Source organism: Acomys minous (genome assembly GCF_964271855.1).
Source record: "Acomys minous genome assembly, chromosome: 11".
NCBI lineage: Eukaryota > Metazoa > Chordata > Mammalia > Rodentia > Muridae > Acomys > Acomys minous.
This window is the reverse complement of record NC_140492.1, coordinates 58,523,883-58,548,259: the sequence shown is the minus strand read 5'-3', so window position 1 is coordinate 58,548,259 and position 24,377 is coordinate 58,523,883. Positions and strand designations below refer to the sequence as shown.

The following is a 24,377-nucleotide window of genomic DNA, read 5'->3' as shown; positions in this document are numbered from 1 at the left end:
TTGGTGGCAGAGCCAATGTCCTCTTCACAGACATGGCCACTTCCCACTAGCTGCTAATGGGGATGAATAAGCCGGGGTCTTCCTGCCCAGCCATCTGCTTGTCATTTGGAAGGATGCCACCTCCAGCAGCCATAGCACACGCTGCAGCACCACAAGGTACAGGGTATACACAAAGAACTGTAAACATTGCTACTGTAGGCTGCAGGCAGACTGTGTATTTACATTTTACTTTTAGCCTAGAGCTCCACTCGCCTTACATGACAGCCTCTAGAGTCTACAACTGTTCCTTTTTAAATTCCAGGCCATTTGGGAGAACAGATTGCTCAGTCAGAAAGGTGCTCCTTCTGTCCTTGCAAGTCCAAACATAGAGCAACCAAAAAACCAACCCCAAAGTGAAAGCAAGAAACAAAAGCTGTGAGGATACACTTTCAGTTTGCCTGCTTTACTGTTCCACCCCCATCAACTGAACACATGTTCCTTGAGCTCCGTGTGGGACGAGCACTGTGCAGAGCTGGGATGTGGCAGAGCTGGCATGTGGCAGAGCAGGGATGTGGCAGAGCAGGGATGTGGCACAGCTGGGATGTGGCAGAGCTGGGATGTGGCAGAGCTGGGATGTGGCAGAGCTGGGATGTGGCAGAGCTGGGATGTGGCAGAGCTGGGATGTGGCAGAGCTGGGATGTGGCAGAGCTGGGATGTGGCAGAGCAGGGATGTGGCAGAGCAGGGATGTGGCAGAGCAGGGATGTGGCAGAGCAGGGATGTGGCACAGCTGGGATGTGGCAGAGCTGGGATGTGGCAGAGCAGGGATGTGGCAGAGCAGGGATGTGGCAGAGCAGGGATGTGGCAGAGCAGGGATGTGGCACAGCTGGGATGTGGCAGAGCTGGGATGTGGCACAGCTGGGATGTGGCAGAGCTGGGATGTGGCACAGCTGGGATGTGGCAGAGCTGGGATGTGGCAGAGCTGGGATGTGGCAGAGCTGGGATGTGGCAGAGCTGGGATGTGGCACAGGTGGGATGTGGCACAGCTGGGATGTGGCAGAGCAGGGGATGTGGCAGAGCAGGGATGTGGCACAGCTGGGATGTGGCAGAGCAGGGGATGTGGCAGAGCTGGGATGTGGCAGAGCAGGGATGTGGCACAGCTGGGATGTGGCAGAGCTGGGATGTGGCAGAGCTGGGATGTGGCAGAGCAGGGATGTGGCAGAGCAGGGATGTGGCAGAGCAGGGATGTGGCAGAGCAGGGATGTGGCACAGCTGGGATGTGGCACAGCTGAGATGTGGCAGAGCAGGGGATGTGGCACAGCTGGGATGTGGCAGTTGAGGAGGCTTCCAGGGAGGATAGTGATCCCAAAAGACATCCATGGCCTAATCCTGGGACCTATGCGTCTCTTTGGTTCCCAGCACCCAAAGCCTCACACAGGTTAGATATTGGATATACCATTGAGTCACATCCCCCACTCAGGTGACGAGTGTTCAAATGGGAGAATTTTCTCCATTACCTGAGTGAGTCTGATAAAATCACTGTTTTGTTGTTGTCGGTGGTGGTTGTTTGTTTTTTGTGTGTTTTTTTTTTAATAAGAAAGCTCAAAGGGTTTGGGATATAGCTCAGTAGATAAGCGTGTATGCGTGTGTGCACATGCACACATTTGTGTGTGTAAGTCAGAGGACAACTCAAGGGAATCGGTTTCTTCTTGTACCACATGAGTCCTAGAGATGCAATTAAGATCATCAGTCTTGATGACAAGTGCCTCTAACCACTGAGCCATCTCACAGGCCACAGCCGCCCTCTGAGGTAAGTGGTCAGGTGCAAATATATGGACAGAGCCTTGAGCTGGGGCAACCTGAGAGTGGGGTTCACACCCACCCCTGCTTCCGGGTGTTTCCTAGTCCCTCCTTGTGTGAATCATCCTTTTCCATTGTAAACAGGGGTCCTCAGGAGTCCCATAGCTTCCAGCAGAGCAAAGGCATCCAAGCTGTCCCCCTCAGGAAGAATCCCATTGTGGCAGAGGAGTGGCAGAGGAATGTCACGTGGGTGCCTTCTCCGGGGTCTGTAGGAATGTCACGTGGATGCCTCCTCCGGGGTCTGTGGGAATGTCACACAGATGTCTCCTCCAGGGTCTCTGCACCCTGTTTATCCCTCTAAGACATGCATCCTAGTGCTGCCCTTCCCTGGGGCCAGCCAGGAGCTGGCAGACAGGCCAAGCTGCTCCTGTCAGGTCGCTCTGAGCAGGGTAACAGCACTGCAGCCAGCTGTGTCTCCCCAAGTACAAGGGAACAAGATGAAGCTGTAGGAAAAACCCCCAAATGTGGCTTCCAAACATGCACATGCCACATCCCAGCACATGCGGTGCTGTCTCGCTACTGTCCCTTTGTGTGTGACTCCCTCTGACTGCAGATTCTAGCTAGGAAACTTCCAATGCTTCATGAGAAAACACAAAAACATTTTCTTGCTTAAAAAAAATCAATAAATAGGGGCCCAAGAGATGGGTCAGCAGTTAAGAGCAGTGGCTGCTCTTATGGAGGACCTGGGTTCGAATCCCAGCATGTAAAAGGTGGCTCACACTCATTTGTAACTCTAGTTCCAAGGAATCCTCTTTCCTCTTCTGGATTTCTTGGGCACAAAGAACACATGTGGTACATAGATATATATGTTGGCAAAACACCCATGCATAAAATATAAATACATTATCAAGAAGGCTAATAGTGCCAGGCGGTGGTGGCACACACCTTTAATCCCAGCACTCAGGACACAGAGGCAGGTAGATTGCTGTGAGTTCAAGGCCAGCCTGGTCTACAAAGTGAGTCTAGCACAGCCAGGACTACAGGAGAAACCCTGTCTCAAAAAAATAAAACAAAAATTAAAAAAAATAAAAAAATTTAAGAAGGCTAATAGTATGGTGGTACATGCCTTTAACCCTAGCACTCAGGAGGCAGGAACAGGCAGATCTTTGTGAGTTAGAGGCCAGCCTGGTCTACATAGTGAGTTCCCAAGACAGTCAGGGCTACAAAAAGAGACCCTGGGGCTGGAGAGATGGCTCAGAGGTTAAGAGCACTGGCTGCTCTTCCAGGGGTCCTGAGTTCAATTCCCAGCGACCACTTGGTGGCTCACAACCATCTATAATGTGATCTGATGCCCTCCTCTGACCTGCAGGTGTACATGCAAGCAGAACACTGTATACAAAATAAATAAATAAATCTAGGTGGGGGGGGGGGGGGAGTGTGAGAGAGGCCCTGTCTCAAAAAACAAAAAAAACAATATCCCCTATGGTCACTTTCTTGTTCCAGGTCTCCCAACTTCAGTCTGCACTCAGGAAGTAACCTGTGCTAGCTGGGTGAATCTGAATGAGTGTCAAATGTATACTTATCTTAGATAAATTTAATTATATGGAAACGAAACATAAAAAAAGTCTCTGAGAGAAAATTAGCTGAAATTGAGTCATTTAGTGTGCTGGTTAAGTTGGGCTGAGTGACAGATGCACCGATAAGACAGAGTCCTAGCTGGGTGCGGTGACCCACAGCTATAATCCCAGCTTGGGAGGTGGAGCTCAGAGGAACGTAGCAAGTTCAAGGCCAGCGAGGGCTACACGAAACCTTGACTCAAACAAAAACAAAACAAGAAAAACACAAAACAAAAGGACAAAGCCCTGAACTTCCCTAGTTCTTCTTTGGGGGGGGGGGTTTCATTTTATCACCCTTATGGTTGGTTAAAAACACTGCCCAAGCTGGGCATAGTGGCACATGCTTTTTATTGGCTGGGGGCGGGGGTGGGCGGAGTTGAGACAGGGTTTCTCTGTGTATCGTTGGCTGTCTTTGACTTACATTGTACATCAGTCTGACCTCGAACTCACAGCGATCCACCTGCCTCTGCCTCCCTCCCGAGGTGGCACATGCTTTTAATCCCAACACTTGGGAGGCAGAGGCAGAAACATCTCTGAGTTCGAGGCCAGCCTGCTCTACAAAATGAGTTCCAGGACAGCCGAGGCTACACAGAAACCCTCTCTCAAAAACAAAACCACTAAACACTTCCAACAAAGCCCCTGTACCAACTGCTCTGTACACATCTATGTCAGGTCGAAAAAGAAACCCAGGACAAACGGCTGACTGAGTTACCAATTGGCATACCAAAGAGCGTGCTGGCCTCCAGGCTCTCTTGGCATCTTGAGTATCTGTTACAGAGTCCATGCTGGCATTCTGGCTCCTCCCAGCTCTTCTCGCCCCGCCCCCTACCCTAACCATCTCCAGCTTGTGGGTTTCTCCTCGCCCAGCTTCTTGCGTGTGTCTGTCTGTCTGTCTGTCTGTCTGTCTGTCTGTCTGTCTGTCTGTCTGTCTGTCTGTCTGTCTCTCTCTCTCTCTCTCTCTCTCTCTCTCTCTCTCTCTCTCTCTCTCTCTCTCTCTCTCGTTCCTCCCTGCACCCCTTCTCATGGCCCTGTCTACTGGCCATGTCTAGTTAACTAGTCCTTCTCCTCGCTCTGGACTCATTCAGGTGCCTCTGGCTGCGTTCTCCCTCCCGTCTACAGGAAAACCTTCTCCTCAGCCGCACCTTGGCGCAGTCACATCCTCCCTCATTGCACACATTGTGCATGCAGCCTCTCACTCCCACAAAGCTAAGAGCAGGACATGGAACGCAGGAGTCCCTGTGCTGCTTCAGGACAGGGAAGCAGAGGTGGTGTTCAGATGAAAACACTGACCTCCCGTTTGTCATGCGGCTCTTTGTTTTCTTTTGTTTTAGGTTTTTGAGACAGGGTCTCTCTGTGTTATCTTGGCTGTCCTGAACTCGCTTTGTAGACCAGGCTGGCCTCGAACTCGGAGAGATCCACCTGCCTCTGCCTCCCAAGTGCTGGGATTAAAGGCCTGCGCCACCACGCCTGTTGCGGGTCTTAAGCATTGGCCATTTTGGAACTGCCCTTGGGAGCACTGAGGCCCTTCTGAGCCTCTACCAGTGGGAAATGCCCCTCAGCCAACCTATCCGTGTGAACCCCAGATCCCAAAATCTGACTTGAGCCAGATGTTCTTTCTTCTTATATTACAGTAATTGATCTTGTGTTCGTGTGGGTGGATGAACGCAGGTGTAATAGTGTGTGTGAGGTCAGAGAACAACTTTCAGGAGTTGGTTCTCTGCGTCCACCAGGTGGGTCCAAAGGATTGAATTCAGGTCACTAAACACACAGGTCACCTCACTGGCACCACAGCTACACTTTAAAGGGATGGTGCTTGGAGCATCTGCTCCCACGGCCATAGGACATTTAGGCCCCATTTTTCTCCTTGTGGGTATCTGAGGCGTTCATGGTCCTGGCTCATCATCAGCAACCCTTCCCCCTAATACCAGCTTCCTGTACCCAAAGTTTTACTTTATAACCCATTGTTGGTTTTTTTGTTGTTTGTTGATGTTAACAATTTGAGATATGATATTTAAAAATATGTATTTATTTTTATTTTATGCATATGAGTGTTTGCCTGCATGCATGTTCCGTGTATCACATGTGTGCCTGTTGCCTGCAGAGGCCAGAAAAGGCATCGGCTCTCTTGGAACTAGAGTTACAGACGGTTCTGAGCCTCCATCTTGGGTGCTGGGAACTGAATCCAGTTTCTCTGAAGGAACGTCAAGTGCTCTTAACCACTGAGCCATCTCTCCAGCCGCTGCCACACCTTTATCCCCTGCCAGGCTCTACCTCCCTAGGGCTGGGATTAAACTGCTGGGTTCATCCCTTGCAGATGAGGAGACGGAAGAACATCGAGTTTCAGGAGATTAAAGGTTGTGGTGTTGACACACAGCTCACAACTGCCCAGCAGTCCTGACCCAGCCGTCAGGAGGACACGGCTGTGGTACGAGAGCAAGCCTGCATCCAGCTGTCTCTGGGTGGGAGAGCAGGGTTGAGACTGCAGTTAGCACCCGTGAAAGCTAAAAGCCCAGCAAAGGATCCAAAGCCAGAGCTGTCTAGCTGGACAGAAAATAAGGATTAGACAGACCATTAGAAATGCCTAATTCGATTGTGACATTTGGAATCAGTGCAGAGGGCCTCCCACATGAGTGGCAAACCCTCCTCGCTGAGCTGGCCTTAGATGGGACTCACGAATGAGGACTCTAAGGCCCCAGGAGGGGGAGTGTCTGACTCAAGACCGCACATCCATCTGTACTCTGGTTGGGAAGGAGATTCGAACTCGCCTCTATATCTTCAGACTCCAAACCATTTGTCCCGCCCAAGAACGTCCTCAAACGTGCTCAGTTGTAACAGCCTTAGCTGTTCTGTGCTAATATGTATGCATCTTTCAAGGAGAGGGCATAATTTCCAGACTTTCCAAAACTTATTTAACCATATTCCTCTTTAAAATCCTTTATCTATGTACATTCTCCAGAAGAGGATCAAAGGATTCTCCATAAAAGCTTAGGAAGTGATGCCCTGTACCACGCTGTTTCTGTAAAGCACCACACAGATACGTTGCCCACACATGATCCTGGTCCAGTCACACAGGCAAATGCTGCTTCGGGGGTGCAGGACCAGGAAGCCATCCTCCTACTGGCTGCAAAGTGCTGGAGTCGGTGTGTGTGTGTGTATGTGTGTGTGTGTGTGTGTGTGTGTGTGTGTTGGGGGGGGAGAGGGGATGGAGGTGTGTCTAGGACAAGATGGGTGATTGGCTGTTCTGACATGAGGTGTCACCTCAGCTTACCTGGGCTTGGGGCTTCCTCAGCTGCAGCCTAACTTTAACATACACTGTGTTTCTGTGGTGGGTTGCAGGTCTTTACCCTCCTGGGTCTAGGATGTGAACCAAGCATGTCAGGAGTGCTGTGGTGATGGATAAGACCACGGGGATACACACAAAGGAAATGAAAGGGCTTGGAGAGACAGACAGACAGACAGACAGTGAAAAGAAAGGCCTAGAGAATGGAGCCAAGGTTGGGGGTGGGGGTGGGCAGAACCACTCACAGAGGCCACTACCACAGATACCACTACCAATTGGTATCACAGACCAATTAGAATTTCCCAGAGGCTGAATGGGAGAACAGAGTGTTGGGAGAAAAGTGCCTGAGGTGCATATTTAACATACCAAAGTGGACCTGGCCTCCAGGTTTTCCCAGCATCCCTCAGTCCCTACTTGTTACAGGGCATGGCTGAAATACCCCACCCACCCTCTACCCTTAACTTTCCCGCCCAGGGCCTGGGATTCCCTATATAATCCAGACAGTTTGGTTCCCTCCCTCTCTCTGCATTTTCTCTCTCCCTGGGGTGTGCAAGCTCTATTTCTCTCTCTTCCCCCCTCATCTCTGTCTCCCTCCCCCAGGTGACTTCCCTGGCCCCATTCTTAGGGTTCGGTGAACCCACCCGAGAGCTGCACCCCCCAAAAAATCTGCCTTTATGCTTTAATCTGACCTGAATTGGCTCATTTCGTCAGCAGAGAAACCTATTAGAGAGAACCATATGTACACAGGCTTGGGAGTGAAAGCACATGAGTGTCCTTGGCAGGAAGAGGACAGCATTGGGGGGCAGTGGGGTGGGGAGCGGGGGCAGGGAGGGTCTGTGAGAGATTGGTTTTGTGAACTAAGCTGAGGGGGATGGCTGGCGAGACCAATCTAAAGGAGTCAGTCTGATGGAACTGACTCTACAGGACCCCTGGGGGGGGGGGCGGGGTGTGAAGCCCTGGCATTTGGTTCACCTTGCAGATGAGGAGCACACCCCACAGACTCAGGAGGAGGGGCAAAGTGTGACATGGTATGTAGGTAGTTGGGGAAGATGGAGACAGAAAGCTGAAACAGGGGGCTAGAGAGATGGCTCAGAGGGTAAGAGCACTGGCTGCTCTTCCAGAGGTCCAGAGTTCAATTCCCAGAAAATACATGGTGGCTCACAACCATCTATAATGAGATCTGGTGCTCCCTTCTGGCCTTAAGGTGTATGTGCAGACCCAACACTATATACATAATAAATAAATAAATCTTAAAAAAGAAAAAAAGAAAGAAAGCTGAAACAGGAAAATGCTTGGGTCCCAGGTTAAGTTTGCTGCTCCATAGCCTTTGTGTGGCATGCCGTCTGGGCCTCAGAGTGACCCCTGCCACTACCCCCACCACCCCAAAACAAATCCACGCTGACTTCTATCCCCAGGAGCTCCTCAGAGGAAAATGTCTCTCCCCTGAGGATCACTCCTGTTAAACTTTCATTTGAAAACAGCTCTCCTAGAAGCCATCCTCACCCATGACTCTTGTTTACAGAGAAGAAGGCAGACCTTAGAAACGCACGGCCTCCCAAGGACCTCCATGATCTTGGACCAGCTTCCACACAGCCTCATCTCCACACCTCGGCTAGGGGAGCCAGGGTCTGGATCTGTACCCATAATCCTGCTCTCAGCGCCAAGCTCTGGCTGGCGCTGTGTCTCCCACAGTCTTCCGTGTGCATAACAAGCCCTTCCCAGTGACTTCAGGAGCCAAAGCCTTACTTAACACCTAAGATTTGTTTAGCCGAGGCTCATCTCCTCCAGGTACCACCTCACCCCAAAGCTGGTCCTGTCCTGTGACTTGTGCTGCCTTTGCTCACCCTCAGCACCTGAACCACAGGTGCCACACGAGATTATGAAATCTGTGGAGGGACCCGTCTCTCGCTGTTGTTTTATGCCTGGGAACTAAACGCAAGGCCTTTTGCAGCCAGGCAAGTTTTTTACAACTGAGCCACACTCCCAGTTCTGCAGCCCATCTTTGTCTTTAGACTGTGGCCTATGAGTGCAAATGACTTCTGCCACTGCACTTTGCTTATTTAATTTTATTTGGAGGACAGGGTCTTACGATATAGGCCTAGCATGGAACTTGTCCTGTAGTTCAGGCTGGCCTTGAACTCAGAAATTCACCTGCCTCCGAGTGTGAGATTAAAATTTTGGACTACCTAATAGACATGCAACCAATAGTTGGGTTTGGTTAGTTGGGTTTGTTTTTTGTTTTGGTTTTGTTTTTTGTTTGTTTTGCTTTGCTTTTTTGTTTTTGTTTTTGAGACAGAGTTTCTCTGTGTAGCCTTGGCTGTCCTGGACTCACTGTGTAGACCACGCTGGCCTCAAACTCACAGAAATCTGCCTGCTTCTGCCTCTCAAGTGCTGGGATTAAAGGTGTGTGCCACCACTCCCGGCTAATAGTTGGTTTTAAAAAAATATTTATTTATTTTAATTATACTTGTAAATGTGTAGGGGTGGGGTGTACCTCTGAATGCCAGAATTGATGTATCCCCCTGTCTTCCTAGAGCTATAGTTTATGAGGTGGTTACCAGGCACTTGATGTGGGTGCTGGGAGCTGAGCTCGGGTCTTATGGAAATACAGTTTGCATTGTAACCCAAGTCATCTCTTCAGCTCCCACCAATAAGTTTTAAAGAACGGAAAAGGATTCAAGAAAATATGTGTTGGCTGGATGTGGAGATACATGCCTTTAACCCCAGAACTCAGGAGGCAGAGGCAGGCGGATCTCTGGGTTCAAGACCAGTGTATAAAAGCAAGTGCAGGACAGCCAGGGCTACACAGAGAAACCCTGTCTAGAAAAAAGAAAGAAAGAAAGAAAGAAACAAAGAAAAAAAAAGAAAGTATGTGTTCTAGCCTGCTTCTTTCATCACTGTAAGAAAGCAGTGAGCACCCCTGCAGCTCCAGATGCTCCCTAGACACCAATAAGCACAAAATGGAGGAGAGAGATTGCAGGGAAGGGTACCTTAAGACACATACAGACAGACAGACACACAGACACACACACACACACATGCGCGCATGCATGCACAGATATCAAACACATAGGTGTCACACACAAAAAAGAGATATCACACACATAAATAACAATAAAACTACTTTTATTTTATTTTTTAGAAGATTTATTTATTATGTATATAGTATTCTGCCTGCATGTACAGCTGCCTGCCAGAAGAGGGCACCATATCTCACAGATGGTTGTGAGCCACCTTGTGGTTGCTGGGAATTGAACTCAGGACCTCTGGAAGAGCAGTCAGTGCTCTTAACCACTGAGCCATCTCTCCAGCCCTTATTTTTATTTTTTTTAAAAGATTTATTTATTTATTATTATGTATTACAATACTCTGTCTGCATGTACACCTGCAGGCCAGAAGAAGGCATCAGATCACCTTATAGATGGTTGTAAGCCACCATGTGGTTGCTGGAAATTGAACTCAGGATCTCTGGAAGAGCAGTCAGTGCCCTTAACCTCTGAGCTATCTCTCCAGCCCTAAAACTTTATTTTATTTTATGTGCATTGGTGTGAGGGTGTCAGATACTCTGGAACTGGAGTAATGTTTGTGTGTGTGCCTGTGTGTGTGCACATGTGGCTGTGTGTGTGTATGAGTGTATGTATATGTATGTGTGTATGTTGGGGGATAGTCTGATGTATTTTGATGCTAATTAATAAAAAGCCATCCCACCTGGGCAAGGCAGACGAGATAGGTGTGGCTAAGGTTCCCGGGTTTAGAGAGACAAAGGGATCCTGGGAAGTAGGAGAAGAGGAGAGAGGAGGAGAAGGCCATTGTGGGTGAGGTGGAAGAAAAGCACGTGGCCAGTGTGGATGGAAGATTTGGCCCAGATGAAGAACATAAGCAAGTATTTGGGATTATGGATGGGAGGTGGCTTGATAGACATTATTAGAGCCAGATGGCATGGGACTGAGGCAGGGATCCCATGGCTGCCCCACTATGGGAAGTAGTTTAGGGGATTGATATCTGCTCTGCCCCAGGTTAACTAAGACTATTTTAAAATATAACAGGTGTCTGTGTCTTGATTGATTTCTAGCCAGGCCTACCAATAATACAGATAATTTAAAAACGTGTACATGTATGTGTGAGAGCTGTGGTTATGCTAGAGTGCTTTAACACTGAGCTAAAGCTCCTGTTTCTTATTTCTTCTTTCCTATGAATCAAATGTCGTAAAGAGGAGCCAGCAAGGAGAGCCTACCTTCGGGGGGCTTGCTTTGCAGTGGGCTGTGAGGAGCTGCTCTGGATGGCCTGCTATGGCGGAGGGACTAGCAAGCCCGAGAGTTGAAAGCTTTGCTGCACTCCAGCCGTGCATCCTGACCCAAGTTCCCAGGCATATGCAGACAGCGTGTCCTAGAGAAATTAATTTTCACAATGCTTGGAATATTTTCGTACTTCAACATTGGCAAAACTTTTTTTATAACATAAAGACCACAAGTCTGAGACAACCTGGTACAAAACCAAATGAGAAGACTGAGTTAGACCAAGCATGAGGTCAAATCCTGAGATTGTTTTGACCTACCAAAGACATAGAATATTCCACATGAAGGGTCCAAGGGCAGAAGATCTCACAGAGATGCAGACCAGGCAGGCCCTGTTACTGTGACCCGACCTGGACCATTTAAAAACAAACAAACAAACAAACAAACAAACAAAAACACGTGGTTGCTGGGAATTGTACTCAGGACCTTTGGAAGAGCAGACGGTGCTCTTAACCTGTGAGCTCTCTCTCTCCAGCCCTATATTTTGTTTTTTCAACAAGGTTTCTCTGTGTAGCCCTGGCTTTCCTGGACTCACTCTGTAGACCAGGCTGGCCTCGAACTCACAGAAATCCGCCTGCCTCTGCCAGGGTGCTGGGATTTCAAGTGTGCGCCACCACGCCCTGGCTCAACCTGCTTTCTGATAGAAGCCAGGGTCGTCAGCCAAGGGGTGACCCTCCCCCATCAGTCACTAATTAAGAGAGCACCCTGCAGCTGGATCTTCTGGAGTTATTTTTCAATTGAGGTTCTCTCCTCTCTACCTGTGTCAAGTTAACATAAAACTGGCCAGCACAGAAAGGTAACCAGTGTGTGCGCCAGTCTGTTTCAACTTTAGAGAGTCAGGTGGGAGGTAAGCAATGTTTGGGGAAAAAAATTACAGTCCGGTTGGTGGTGCACACCTTTAGTCCCAGCACTTAGGAAGCAGGCAGCCTGGTCTACAGAGCAAGGACTACATACACAATGTTTCTCCGTGTACAGTCGCATAGGTTTTACCCCTATAGACTCATGTGTTTGAATGCTTGACCTTAAGGAGTGGCACTATTAGGAGGTGTTGCCTGTTTGGAGGTGTGTCCCTGAGGAGGCGGGCCTTGAGGGTTCCTCTGCTCAAGCTCCGCCCAGTGTGGAATGAACGCCTCCAGGCTTCCTGTGGATCAAGATGGAGAACTCTAGGCTTCTCTGGCACCACGTCTGCCTGCACGCTGCCATACTTCTCACTATGATGATAACGGACTGAACCTCTGAAACTGTAAGCCAGCCCCAATTAAATGTTTACCTTTATAAGAGTTGTATATGTTAAAAAAGAAACATAATAAAAAAATCTGAAAAAATTAAAAGAAAATGCCAACCAGTGGTGGCGCATGCTTTTAATCCCAGCGCTCGGGAGGCAGAGGCAGGTGGATCGCTGTGAGTTCGAGGACAGTCTGGTCTACAAAGTGAGTCCAGGACAGCCAAGGCTACACAGAGAAACCTTGTCTCGGGGGAAAAAAAAGAAAGAACGAACGAACGAAGAAAAAGAAAACATGCTTTAAGTTGCTAGGCTAAAAAAATTAAAGTTGCCTTAAACCGGGCGTGGCTGTTAATCCCAGCACTTGGGAAGCAGAGGCAGGTGGATTGCTGTGAGTTCGAATCGATACCAGCCTGGTCTACAAAGTGAGTCCAGGACAGCCGAGATAACATAAAGAAACCCTGTCTTGAAAAACAAACAAACAAAAGTTATCTTGGTCAACTCTTGGTGTCTCTTCACAGCAATGAAACTCTAAGACACAGGATTTCAGCCATCTTGCCAAATGGCAACCTTTTGGAGAAAGACAAACTAGTGAGAATAGAAACAATCCACCCTCATGTGTCAGCTGACTCCATCCACAGAAAACTGAGAGAAATATGTCCTAGTTAAAATTTCGCCCAGGTCTCCAGGCGGTGGTGGCGCACACATTTAATCCCAACATTTTGGAGGCAGGGGCAGAGGAACTCTGTGAGTTCGAGGCCAGTTTGGTCTACAAAGCGAGTCCAGGCCAGCCAGGACTGTTACACAGAGAAAGCCTGTCTCAAAAAAAAAAAAAAAAAAAAAAAAAAAAAAAAAAAAAAAAAAAAAAAAAAAAGGAAAGAAAGAAAGAGAAAAAGAAAGAAAGGAAGAAAAGAATCAGACGTAGTGGCACATGCATTTAATCCCCACACTCAGGAGGCAGAGACAGGCAGATCGCTCTGAGTTCGAGGCCAGCCTGGTCTACAAAAGCAAGTCAAGGACAGCCAGGAAAAAAAAAAAAATCCAAAGTACGACAGACCATCACAATGTAAAAGTCCTTCGAGATGACAGCGGGGAGATGGTGATGGCTACAGGTGGGTGTCCATCGCACACTCGCGGCGGATTAAAGCCCGGGTTAGTGTCTGAGCATGGAAAGACGGACCGTGATGGTTAGAAGCTGTGTTTCCACCTGCCCCATGCTCACAGTGGGAGTTATCGATCTCATCTATTTCGCGCTCAGCCCACAGCTCGAAGTCTGTTTCCTGTTCAAGACACAGTAAGGTAGCAAGTATCAAGGTGAGTGCTTTAGATTGAAATCACGGGTTTGTTTTTCCTCATGTTTTTCAGACAAGGTCACAAAATAAATGCTTGCTAGAAACCATGTTTTAGAAGGGTTGGTTAACTGGACCTGATGGCACGTTCCTGTAGTCTCAGCACTTGGGGGGTGCATTGAAGAAGATCAAGGGAGTCAAGGCTAACCTCTGGTACATAGTGGCATCAGGGCTAGCCTGGGCTACATGAGACCTTGGCTCAAAGAAAATGTACCCCACCTCCATATATAAAGTGGCAGGGGAGGTGCAATTGAGGGAAGTGAGGACTTTGGGGTCTAGATTTTTTTTCTTGGAATGGGTTTGTAGGGATTGAACTTGGGGCCTGCTGGACACATGCTCTACCACCGAGTCACAAAGAGACCCTAGAATCCAGGATTTTTATATAGAATAATAAGCTGTGATGAACAGTACCTTGGACCTGGGAACCAAAGGAGGCCCTTAAGTTGCCGTGTTAGGTTTTTGATAACAGCCCTGGGACAGGAACCAATATGAAGACCTCAAAAGAGACCAACCCCAGTGCCGTCGCTGTCACAGGCTGATCAGTGAGTCACTGGTTGCTGTGGCAGCCACCCAGCCCTAGCACTTTGTTATAATAATGGCAGCAGGTTAATATACCTGCATTTTCACCTGTCCTTTGGCCCTGCATATGGCTGATAACATAGGGATGAAAAACCCCTTTCCAGGACTAGGGGCGTGGCCAAGGGTAGAGTAATTGCCAAGCTTGCCCAAGGCCCAGGTCTCATCCCTAACGCTGCAACAAAGATAAAAGAGATTCTCAAAGTGCCCACTTATAAAGACACTACTAAGACATGCTTAGATTTCATCAAACCTCCTTAAAACATGGTATTTTATCTGTGATCGTATTTTTACAATAAGAGGCGAGTGTAATAAAATGGATATGACATGGCATGCCTGCAACACCAGTCCTTGGGAGGTGGAGGCGGGGGGGATGGGGTAGGGGGAGGTTGAGAAGTTAAAGGTCATCCTCTACAGAATGAGTTCAGGGCCATCCTGGGCTCCGTGAGATGAGGTCTAAGTGAATCTAGGGCAGATGTGTATATATATATATATGAAATGAATTTATAAGAATGAGCATATTGGGGAAGGAATGGGGTAGATAGAATCATATTTCATTATGCATGGAATTTTCAAAAGTAAAGAAAAGAAGCTAGGTGATGGTGCACGCCTTTAATCCCAGTACTCAGAAGGCAGAGGCAGGCGGATCTCTGTGAGTTCAAGGCCAGCCTAGCCAGCCTTGGCCAGCTGTCCTGCAAATACAATCATCCCCTATATGGAACATACACTTTAAGCACAGAACCCACAGGAGACGCCATTCAGCATCCCAAGGAGAAGGAAGGTCAAAAGATGACCCAAAGCCGCCCACCTGCCACACTTCCAACCCACTTGTTACTTGGTTGCCAGGCCCTGGTAGCAGCCCTAGTTCCCTTTTCCCTTCCTGTTACAAGGTTCAGGACTTCACCATCCCAAACTTCTTCTGGAATTTGTTGCAGGGTGGAGGAAGAAGGGGGAAGGAGGGAACTCAATCCTTCCTCTAGGCAAGGCCTGTCGCCATTCTTTTTTTTTTGGTTTTTTTTTTTTTTGGTTTTTCGGAAACAGGGTTTCTCTGTGTAGCCTTGGCTGTCCTGGACTCACTTTGTAGACCAGGCTGGCCTCGAACTCACAGAGATCCGCCTGCCTCTGCCTCTGTGGCATTTCAAAACAGAATTTTGTCGGCCTCCCTTTCATTTTGCACAAGCTGATGTTATTAGGCTTTGGAATCCCGGATGAGAACACCAGCATCTCGTTGCTGCTTGGACGAGAACACCGGCATCTGGGTGTTGCTTGGATGAGAACACCGGCATCTGGGTGTTGCTTGGACGAGAACACCGGCATCTCGTTGCTGCTTGGATGAGAACACCGGCATCTCCTTGTTGCTTGGATGAGAACACTGGCATCTCGTTGCTGCTTTTGGCTTCCTCAATTGCGCTTCCTCCTTGCTTGCTTGTTTTGATTCAAGGTCTCACTTTGTGGCCCAGGTTGGCCTGAAGCTCACTCTTTATCCCAGATCGGCCTCAAACTAATATGTGTTAGAAGCACAGGCTTAAGATAACATATGTGGTGTACTGGCTGGTTTTGTGTTAACTTGACACACTGGAGTCATCAAAAAGGAAGGAGCCTCAGGTCAGGAAATGCCTCCATGAGATCCAGCTGTAAGGCGGTTTTTTTTTTCAATTAGTGATTGATGGGGGAGGGCCCAGCCCATGGCGGGTGGTGCCATCCCTGGGCTGGTGGTCTTGGATTCTATAAGAAAGCAGTCTGAGCAAGCCATGGGGAGCAAGCCAGTAAGCAGCACCCCTCCGTGGCCTCTGCATCAGCTCCTGCCTCCAGGTTCCTGCCCTGCTTGAGTTCCTGTCCTGACTTCCTTTGGGACTAACAGCTATGTGGAAGTGTAAGCCAAATAAACCCTTCCCTCCTCAACTTGCTTTTTGGTCAGGTGGGTTTGTCCTAGCACTAGAACTCTGACTAAGACACTGGGCCTCCAGGGACTTTGTAGGGTGTCTTCTAACTCCTCTGTGAGGACTGACCTATTAAATCCTTTAAGAGGTACATGATAATAAAATCACTTTCATTTTGTTTTTTATTACAAATATTTTAATAAAACTTTTTTTTTTCGAGACAGGTTTTCTCTGTGTAGCCCTGGCTGTCCTAGACTCACTTTGTAGACCAGGCTGGCCTGGAACTCACAGCAAATTGCCTGCCCCTGCCTCCCGACTGCTGGGATTAAAGGTGTGCACCACCATGCCTGGCTAATACAACATTTTTAATAAAAATATTTTTTTATTAAAAAATAAAGTGTTAAGCACTGGGAGGCAGAGATAGGTAGATCTCTGTGAGTTCAAGGCCAGCCTGGTCTAGAAAACGAGTCCAGGAGAACCCTATCTGGAAAAAAAACAAAATAAATAAATGAAAAATAATAAAGTTTTCAAATGTACCTAATCACTGCAGGAAAGTTTAAAATCAGTTGCCACCTGTTATGGTATGGAGAACAAATGAAAATGCCTGCCTTCCGTTTGCTTTCTGTCTGGTTTGTGTGAGAAGCTGACTGACCTCTTTTCAGAAGGGATCTGGGTACACATCTTCTGAGTAAACCAACACTCTCCAGCGGTCTGACTCATCTCATGGGAACAGTAAGTTCGAGTGCCATTTTGGAGGCTGACCCACAAGTGTGCCCAGGATTCCTACCCCCATGAACTTTCACGTGTTAATGAGCACCGGTTGCTTTTCTTGTCTCTGCTTTCCCAAGGTAACCCCTGGCATTTGACACTTGCCCATAGAAAGTCATGTGACTTGAGGCTTGGTCATCTGTGTGGGTTTCTGTGAGCAAAATACTATGTGTACCACTAGCCAAAAAGAGTCCAAAAATAGACCAGAGACCCATCACGTGGAGCTTTATTTCCCTTTTCTGATGCAGCTTTGAAAGGCTAATGGTACTGTGTACTGGGCTGAACAGGCAGCCAGAGAAAAGGCACGTGGGGACAGACAGACACTGCAAGACAACATCCCATTTCACCCAAATGTGAGCGCAGCAGCAGCTCTTTTTTAAGCCCCCACCTTCCTTTCTTCTCCCAAACACAAGGGCCAGCCAGTTCTGTTTCTTTAACTCCCACAACAAGCTTCGAGCTTGGCAGAGGCTCTTCCAGGGCAAGGCTGTTCTCTGGGAGCCCAGACTCGGAATCCTCTCCCTCTGGGCTGGGAAAATGCGAAGGAGTTACCGCCCACATGGACAGGGGTAAATGGTACGAGGGCTCCGGATGAATCGCAGTTGTTTTACTAAAGGAGTAACAGCCTTGTGGATGTGAACACGGTGTTCCCTCCCTCACTCCCTTTTCAGTTTTTAGATTACCCACCTCAAGATCCAGCCTTTGGTTTATGAGATCTATATTGCTTTTCAGCCACTCTGCCTCTGGTCCTCTGCCGCAGTTTTCCATAGCCTTTCTTCTCTGTTCCAGGTTTCATGATATCATGATTTGTTTGTTTGTTTTTCTAAATTTAAAAAAAAAAATTATTTTGTTGGCTTTTTGAAACGTGGTTTTTCTATGTAGCCTTGTCTATCCTGGGCTCCCTTTGTAGCCGAGGCTTCCCTCGAACCCAGTGATCCACGTGCCTCTGCCTCCCCAATGCTGGGATTAAAGGTGTGTGCCACCATGCCAGGGTTGCTATCCTGGTTTTAAACTCACAGAGAAAGCTGGTGCTCTTGGGCTTCAAGGAAACAGATCCCCTTGCATTTCCCTGCTCAGTGTGCCCCAGCTGGAAGACAGCAGCGACTTAGCCAGCACCGTCCAGAGTTGATAGGTGCAGTGCACAACCATATGAAGCATTTTGTGTTAAGAAAGATTTCCTTAGCTGGCCTTTAATCCCAGTGCAGAAACTGACAGATCTCTGAGTTTGAGGCCAGTCTGGTCTATAGAGGGAGTTCCAGGACAGCCAGGGCTAAAAAGAGAAACCCTGGGTTGAAAAACAAACAAACAAACAAACAAAAAGAAAGAAACAAAGATGGATTTTATTTTTACTTTTGTGTGTTAGTGCTGGCCAGTTTTTTTGTTTGTTTGTTTGTTTGTTAACGACACAAGCTAGAATCACCACGGGAGAGGGAGCCTCAAATGAGTAAGAGCCTCTGTTAGTTTGGCCATTTTCTTTCTTCTTTTTTTTTTTTTGGGGGGGGGGTCAGGGCTTCCCCATGTACACCAGGCTGGCCTCGAACTCACCGAGATCTGCCTGCCTCTGCCTCCAGAGTGTTGGGATTAAAGGCATTTACCACCACACCGGGCCTAGAGGTATTTTCTTAATGACTCATGTGGGAGGGCCCAGCCCACTCTGGGTAGTGTCATCCCAGGGGTGGCCCTGGGGTGTATGACAAGCAGTGGGGAGCCAGCATGTAAGCTGCATTCCTCCAGGGCCTCTGCTTCAGTTTTTTGTGCCTAGGGTCCCGCCTCTATGTCCTAGTCTGTAGGGGAAATAACCCTTTCCTCCCCAGCTGCTTTTGAATATCGCTCAACATTGCAATAGAAAGCAAACTAAAGCTGGGCATGGTGGTGGTGGCGCACGCCTATAATCCCAGCACTTGGGAGGCAGAGGCAGGTGAATTGCTGTGAGTTCCAGGCCAGCCTGGTCTACAAAGAGAGTCCAGGAAAGCCAAGGCTACACAGGGAAACACTGTCTTGAAAAACCAAAAAAAAAAAAAAAAAGAAAGCAAACCAAGTGTCTGTCTGTCTGTGTAAATGTGAGTACGGGTGCCCAGAGAGACCAGAAATGGTTGTTGGATCCCCTATAGCTGGAGTTACGGGCAGTTGTGAGTCACCTGATCTCTGCCCTGCAAAAGCGCTAAGTCCTCTTAACTGCTGAGCCAGCTCCCCAGTCCCCTGTACTAAGCACTTTGTATAAGTTTCCTTACTGAGGTTTCCCAAAATAGTTTGCTCAAATCAAACCCAGTAAGGGGCAGTGCCACCAAGATTTGCAGGCTGAGGCCAAAGTGTTGGAAGTGTAGCTTAGAGGTAATGCAGTCAACTTGCCTGCTCCAGTACAATGAATGTACACATGCCACACACACACACCATTGGAGAAACAACAAAACTAAACAAAACAAGGGAAAAGGTAGAAAAATAAATAAGAACTGGTGCTCTGTGAAGACTGACGGGGGTGAGGAGGGGAGGGAAAGGGCCAGGGAGACACTCAGTGGGGTAAAGGCTCTTGCAGGTCTGAGGACGTGAGTTATATTCCCAGAACCTACGTGGTTGAAGAAGGAAACTTTTTTCTTCTGCTTTGTGAGTTGTCCGTCCCCCTCCCCCCTGGCCCCTGCCTCTTATACACATACACACACTTAGTGAGTAAATGTTTGGAAGGGGCCACCCCTCAGTGGCTCTTGGCCTAAAACATAGGCAATTCCAGTTTGCCTGTAGGCTCCATTTTCTACATCTCTATTTAGGACCTAGTAAGCTGAGGGTCAGCTCGGGGCCACACCACTTAGTCCCCATCCCGAGAAACCGCTTGTTTACCTTACCTCTGCAGCTGCATCCCTCAGCACTTACCTCCCTATCCTTGAAGTTTTTACTACTGAGATATTTAGCAGAGCATCCCCACTAGCTCCTAGGAACCCGCTTGCTTATCAGCTACATTCTCTCAAAGTTTACTCCCTTATCTTAAAGTTTTTACGACCCTGACTGGGCTAGAGAGCAGAATAGCTGCCATTAGGTTTCCATAGTAACCCTGCCCTTGCCTCTCTGAGACCCTATAAAAACTCTGTGAAAATTTTCAATAAACGGGATTTGATCAGAATCCAGACTTGCCCCCATATCTTCGGGTCTCCCTGTCCTATCTCTTTTTCAGCCTTGCATCCCCCTCCTAGGTTCCGTTTGAAGACCCCATGGGCAGATGTTTTATAATAATAACTGCTAGTTTCAGGGACCGGATAGATGGCTCAGAGGTTAAGAGCACTGACTGCTCTTCCAAAGGTCCTGAGTTCAATTCCCAGCAACCACATGGGGGCTCACAACCATCTGTAGTGAGGTCTGGTGCTTTCTTCTGATGTACATGCAGGCAAAACACTGCATACTTAAATAAATAAATCTTTAAAAAAAATTAATAAAAACTGCTAGTTCACAAGCCTGCCTCTGGGTTGCCTAGCAAGCTCTGACATCATCACCTGCTGCCAGGTGTGTGCCAGACCATAAAAGGATCAGCCCACTGTTGGAGGTTGATCTGTTTTTGTTTTTTGTTTTGGATTTTCCTTTCAAGACAGGGTCTCTCTGTGTAGCCTTGGCTGTCCTGGACTTGCTTTGTAGACCAGGCTGGCCTCGAAGTCACAGCGATCCGCCTGCCTCTGCCTCCTGAGTGCTGGAACTAAAGGCACGTACTACCACGTCCGGCATAGTTGGTCTGATGTAATTTTTTAAAGATATATTTATTAACTGTACAGTGCTCTGCCTGCATGTACACCTATAGGTCAGAAGAACGCACCATATCACATTACAGATGGTTGTGAGCCACCATGTGGTTGCTGGGAATTGAACTCAGGACCTCTGGAAGAGCAGGCGGCTCTCTTAACCACTGAGCCATCTCTTCAGCCTGATCTGATACATTTTGGTGCTAATTACTGTTTGCTGTCTCTGTGCCCCAAGATTGCAATGTAACCTTGCCTAAAAACTTATTCTTGGGCCAGTTAAAAGGATAAAACCGGGCTGGAGAGATGGCTCAGCGGTTAAGAGCACTACCTGCTCTTCTAAAGGTCCTGAGTTCAATTCCCAGCAACCACATGGTGGCTCACAACCATCTGTAATGTGATATGGTGCCGCCTTCTAGCCTGCGGGTGTATATGCATAATAAATAAATCTTTAAAAAAAGAAGAAAAGAAAAAGTCAGGTGTGGTGGCGCAAGCCTATAGTCCCAGCACTCGGGAGGCAGTGGCAGGTGGATCACTGTGAGTTCGAGGTCAGCCTGGTCTACAAAGCAAGTCCAGGACAGCCAAGGCTACATAGAGAGACCTTGTCTCAAAACAAAACAAAACAAAAATCTTATTCTTATTTGGCCAATAAAGAACTAACACCCTGGGCGGGGAAAAATGGGATAGGCTAAGGTTTGTGGGCTCTTGGGAAACAGAGCGAGAATAGAAGAGAAGACCACAGAGGAAGAACAGGAAAAAGGAAGTCCAGCACCATTGGTGAGGTGGAGGAGAAGCACAGGGCCAGTGAGGATGGGGATTTGGCCCAGATGATGATAATTGGCAAGTATTTGGGATTGTGGATGGGAGTTATCTCGAGAGAAATTATTAGAAGCAAATGGCATGGGGTTGGCCCAGGTATGGGATACCTGGCCCCATATGGGAGGTAGTTTAGGGCATTAATATCTGTCCTGCCCCAGGTTAACTAAGGCTATTTAAAATATAACAGGTGTCTGTGTTTCATTGATTGTTAGTGGGTTAGAAAATACCGCCATAATAATAATTATAGGCCTGATAATAGACATTATTAGGCCATACTGGTAAATTAACCACACAACCCACTTCATCTCTCTCTCTTATTCTTCCCTCTCTCTCTTGCTTGCACTCTCGCTTCCTCAGCTTTTCCCCACCTCCCCTGTCTCCTTAAGGGGCACCGCCTTTCCCCTTTCTCTCTCTCCCCCACTGTCTCTCTGTCTCTGTCTCTCTACTCTCATGGCCCACTCAAGCCCTAATCTCTCTCCCCTTCCTTTCTCTCAAACAAATCTCTCCATATCAGACCTATTATGTGCCACTTGATTTCTTTTTAAATCCTGATAATATAATAATGGTGGCTTGGGAAGCATGGAAGAGGAGAGGGGTGGCTTTGAGGCTGAGGTGACTGTGCCCCTGCATGTTCACCAACTGTGCACGCTGGTGACTCCGGACACTGTTAGTAGGCTTCTGCATCTACAGAGACATCCGGACAGGTCTGAAGTGGAAGTTGCCGGTTTGTTTATTTACTATGTATTCAGTGCTTTGCCTGCATGTACACCTGCAGGCCAGAAAAGGACATTAGATCTCATTATAGATGGCTGTGAGCCACCATGTGGTTTCTGGGAATTGAACTCAGGACCTCTGGAAGAGCAGTCAGTGCTCTTAACCTCTGAGCCATCTCTCCAGCCCCAAGTTCCTGGTTTCTTAGAAGACTCAGTTGTGGCCCGCGATGTTCTCCTGGAAGAGATTTTGTGAAAAGGCATGTGATGGGAGCAGACACGTGGTGAGAGGGTGGTAGGGGTGTGATGTTTGAAAGGGTATAAACAGAACCCCACCAACAGTGGGAGAAGGCTTTTGCATTGCTACCCTGCGGTGCTAGTCTTCGGTGGAATCTTCCAGAGGATTCCTCCAGGTACTCTGGCTGATTTTGGCTGCTTCCATGGATTTGTGCTGATTTGTCAGAGCCTTGCATTTTCTGCTGGATCATACCACCGCTACAGATTCATGTGACTGGTGCTGGCTATTGGACTGGATTATTTATTTATTTATTTTTATATGTACATTGGTGTTCTGCCTGCATATATATATCTGTGTGAGGGTGTCAGATCCCTGGAACAGGAGTTATAGACAGTTCTGAGCTGCAATATGGGTGCTGGGAACCGAACCTGGGTCCTCTGCAAGAGCTGTCAGTGCTCCCAACCACTGAGCCATCTCTCCAGCCCCAAGGACTGCTGGTATCTTGACAACATATAATGGTATTGGTCCAAGGAACTAAGTCTAAACAGGCCCACAACTCCCTTTTCCTGTTAACATTCTTCTCTCCCCTTCCTCCAGTTGGTGGGTTAGAAGTAAGGTTGAAGTGTTTAAGAACCCTAAATAAAGTCGGTGTCCAAAATCCAAGCCTACACAGGTCTAGTTGTAAAATCAGGATATGGCTAGAAAACTACATTTCTTTTGAAGAACAAAGGTGGCCTTCTTAAATAAATAAATAAATAAATAAATAAATAAATAAATAAATGTATGTATGTATGTTTTTGGTGGTGTTTGCAGAGCTGAGCAGCAGAAATCAGCCCCCCACCAAACAACTGTTCATCCTATTTGGCAGGCAGCGCTGTCCTTTGAATAACAACAACCAGCTGTTGTAAAGCACAGAGTGAGGTAAAGTGTTAGCCACAAGCTGAAGGCCTTAAAGGAGCCATCCCATCTAATGCCCACAGCTCCTCCCAGAAGGAAACTGTCTTAGTCGGCTTAGGCTGCCATCATCAAATACAGGACATGGCTGCATGCTTCAAGCAACAGGAATAGGGTTCTCCCCGGTCCAGGGACCGGAAGTCCAAGATCAAGGTGCAGGATGCTTGCTCTCTGGCGTGAGCCATCTTGCCAGCCTATGGATAACTGTCCTCTTCCCGTGTCCTCAGATGTTCTCATTGTCTTCCTACACACTAACACCTATGACAAGGACCTCATCCAGCTGTGCACACTGGGAGGTCCTGCTGTAGGGCGTGGCTAGCATGCCCTGCCTTCTACCTAGGGGCGGGGCTTCCCCTCTCCCTGAAAGTCACTATATAAACTAGACCTGATGGCTTCACTGCCCCTTTTTGCCGCCCTTGTCTCCCCTTCCCCACCTCTCTGCCCTCCCTACTTCCCTTCCCCACACCCCAGGGGCGCTTCCCCCACCACGATCCCCTCGCCCCCCTGTGCCTCACTGCTTTCAATAAACTTGTAGTTATTATAGTTTCGTTGCTGTTAGCTCATTCAGAGATTATTTACTCAGTCACACACTAATGCACATCACCGTATCTAACTGTATTCATCTTTTTTGTTTTGTTTTTTGTTGTTTGGTTTATCGAGACAGAGTTTCTCTGTGTAGCCTTGGCTGTCCTGGACTCACTTTGTAGACCAGGCTGGCCTCGAACTCACAGCGATCTGCCTGCCTCTGCCTCCTGAGTGCTGGGATTAAAGGCATGTGCTGCCATATCTGGCTTGTCTTGTTTTTTTTTCCGAAACAAGGTTTCTCCATGTAGCCTTGGCTGTCCTAGACTCGCTTTGTAGACCAGACTGGCTTTGAACTCACAGCAATCTACACACCTCTGCCTCTCAAATGCTAGGATTACAGGCATGCAGCACCGGGCTTGTCGCTATCCTTTCCCCTTTTAAAAGATTATTTTTAGGGCTGGAGAGATGGCTCAGAGCTTAAGAGCACTGTCTGCGCTTCCAAAGGTCCTGAGTTCAATTCCAGCAACTGCATGATGGCTCACAACCATATATAATGAGATCTGGTGCCCTTTCTGGCCTGCAGGTGTACATGCAGGCAAAACACTGTGTATATAATAAATAAGTAAATCCTTTTTTAAAAAAAGATTATTTTTAT

The 24,377-nt window shown here is 47.9% G+C and overlaps 1 long non-coding RNA gene across 1 annotated transcript; it reads right to left on the bottom strand.

Annotated features, from left to right (window-relative positions):
- Positions 1–13,215: 13,215 nt before the first annotated feature.
- On the bottom strand, positions 13,216–19,960 carry LOC311608785. The gene is made up of 3 exons (XR_014783161.1): positions 19,593–19,960; positions 17,448–17,583; positions 13,216–13,470 (listed from the first exon to the last, which is right to left on the bottom strand). It is a non-coding gene; the product is annotated as an uncharacterized lncRNA (long non-coding RNA).
- Positions 19,961–24,377: the final 4,417 nt, after the last annotated feature.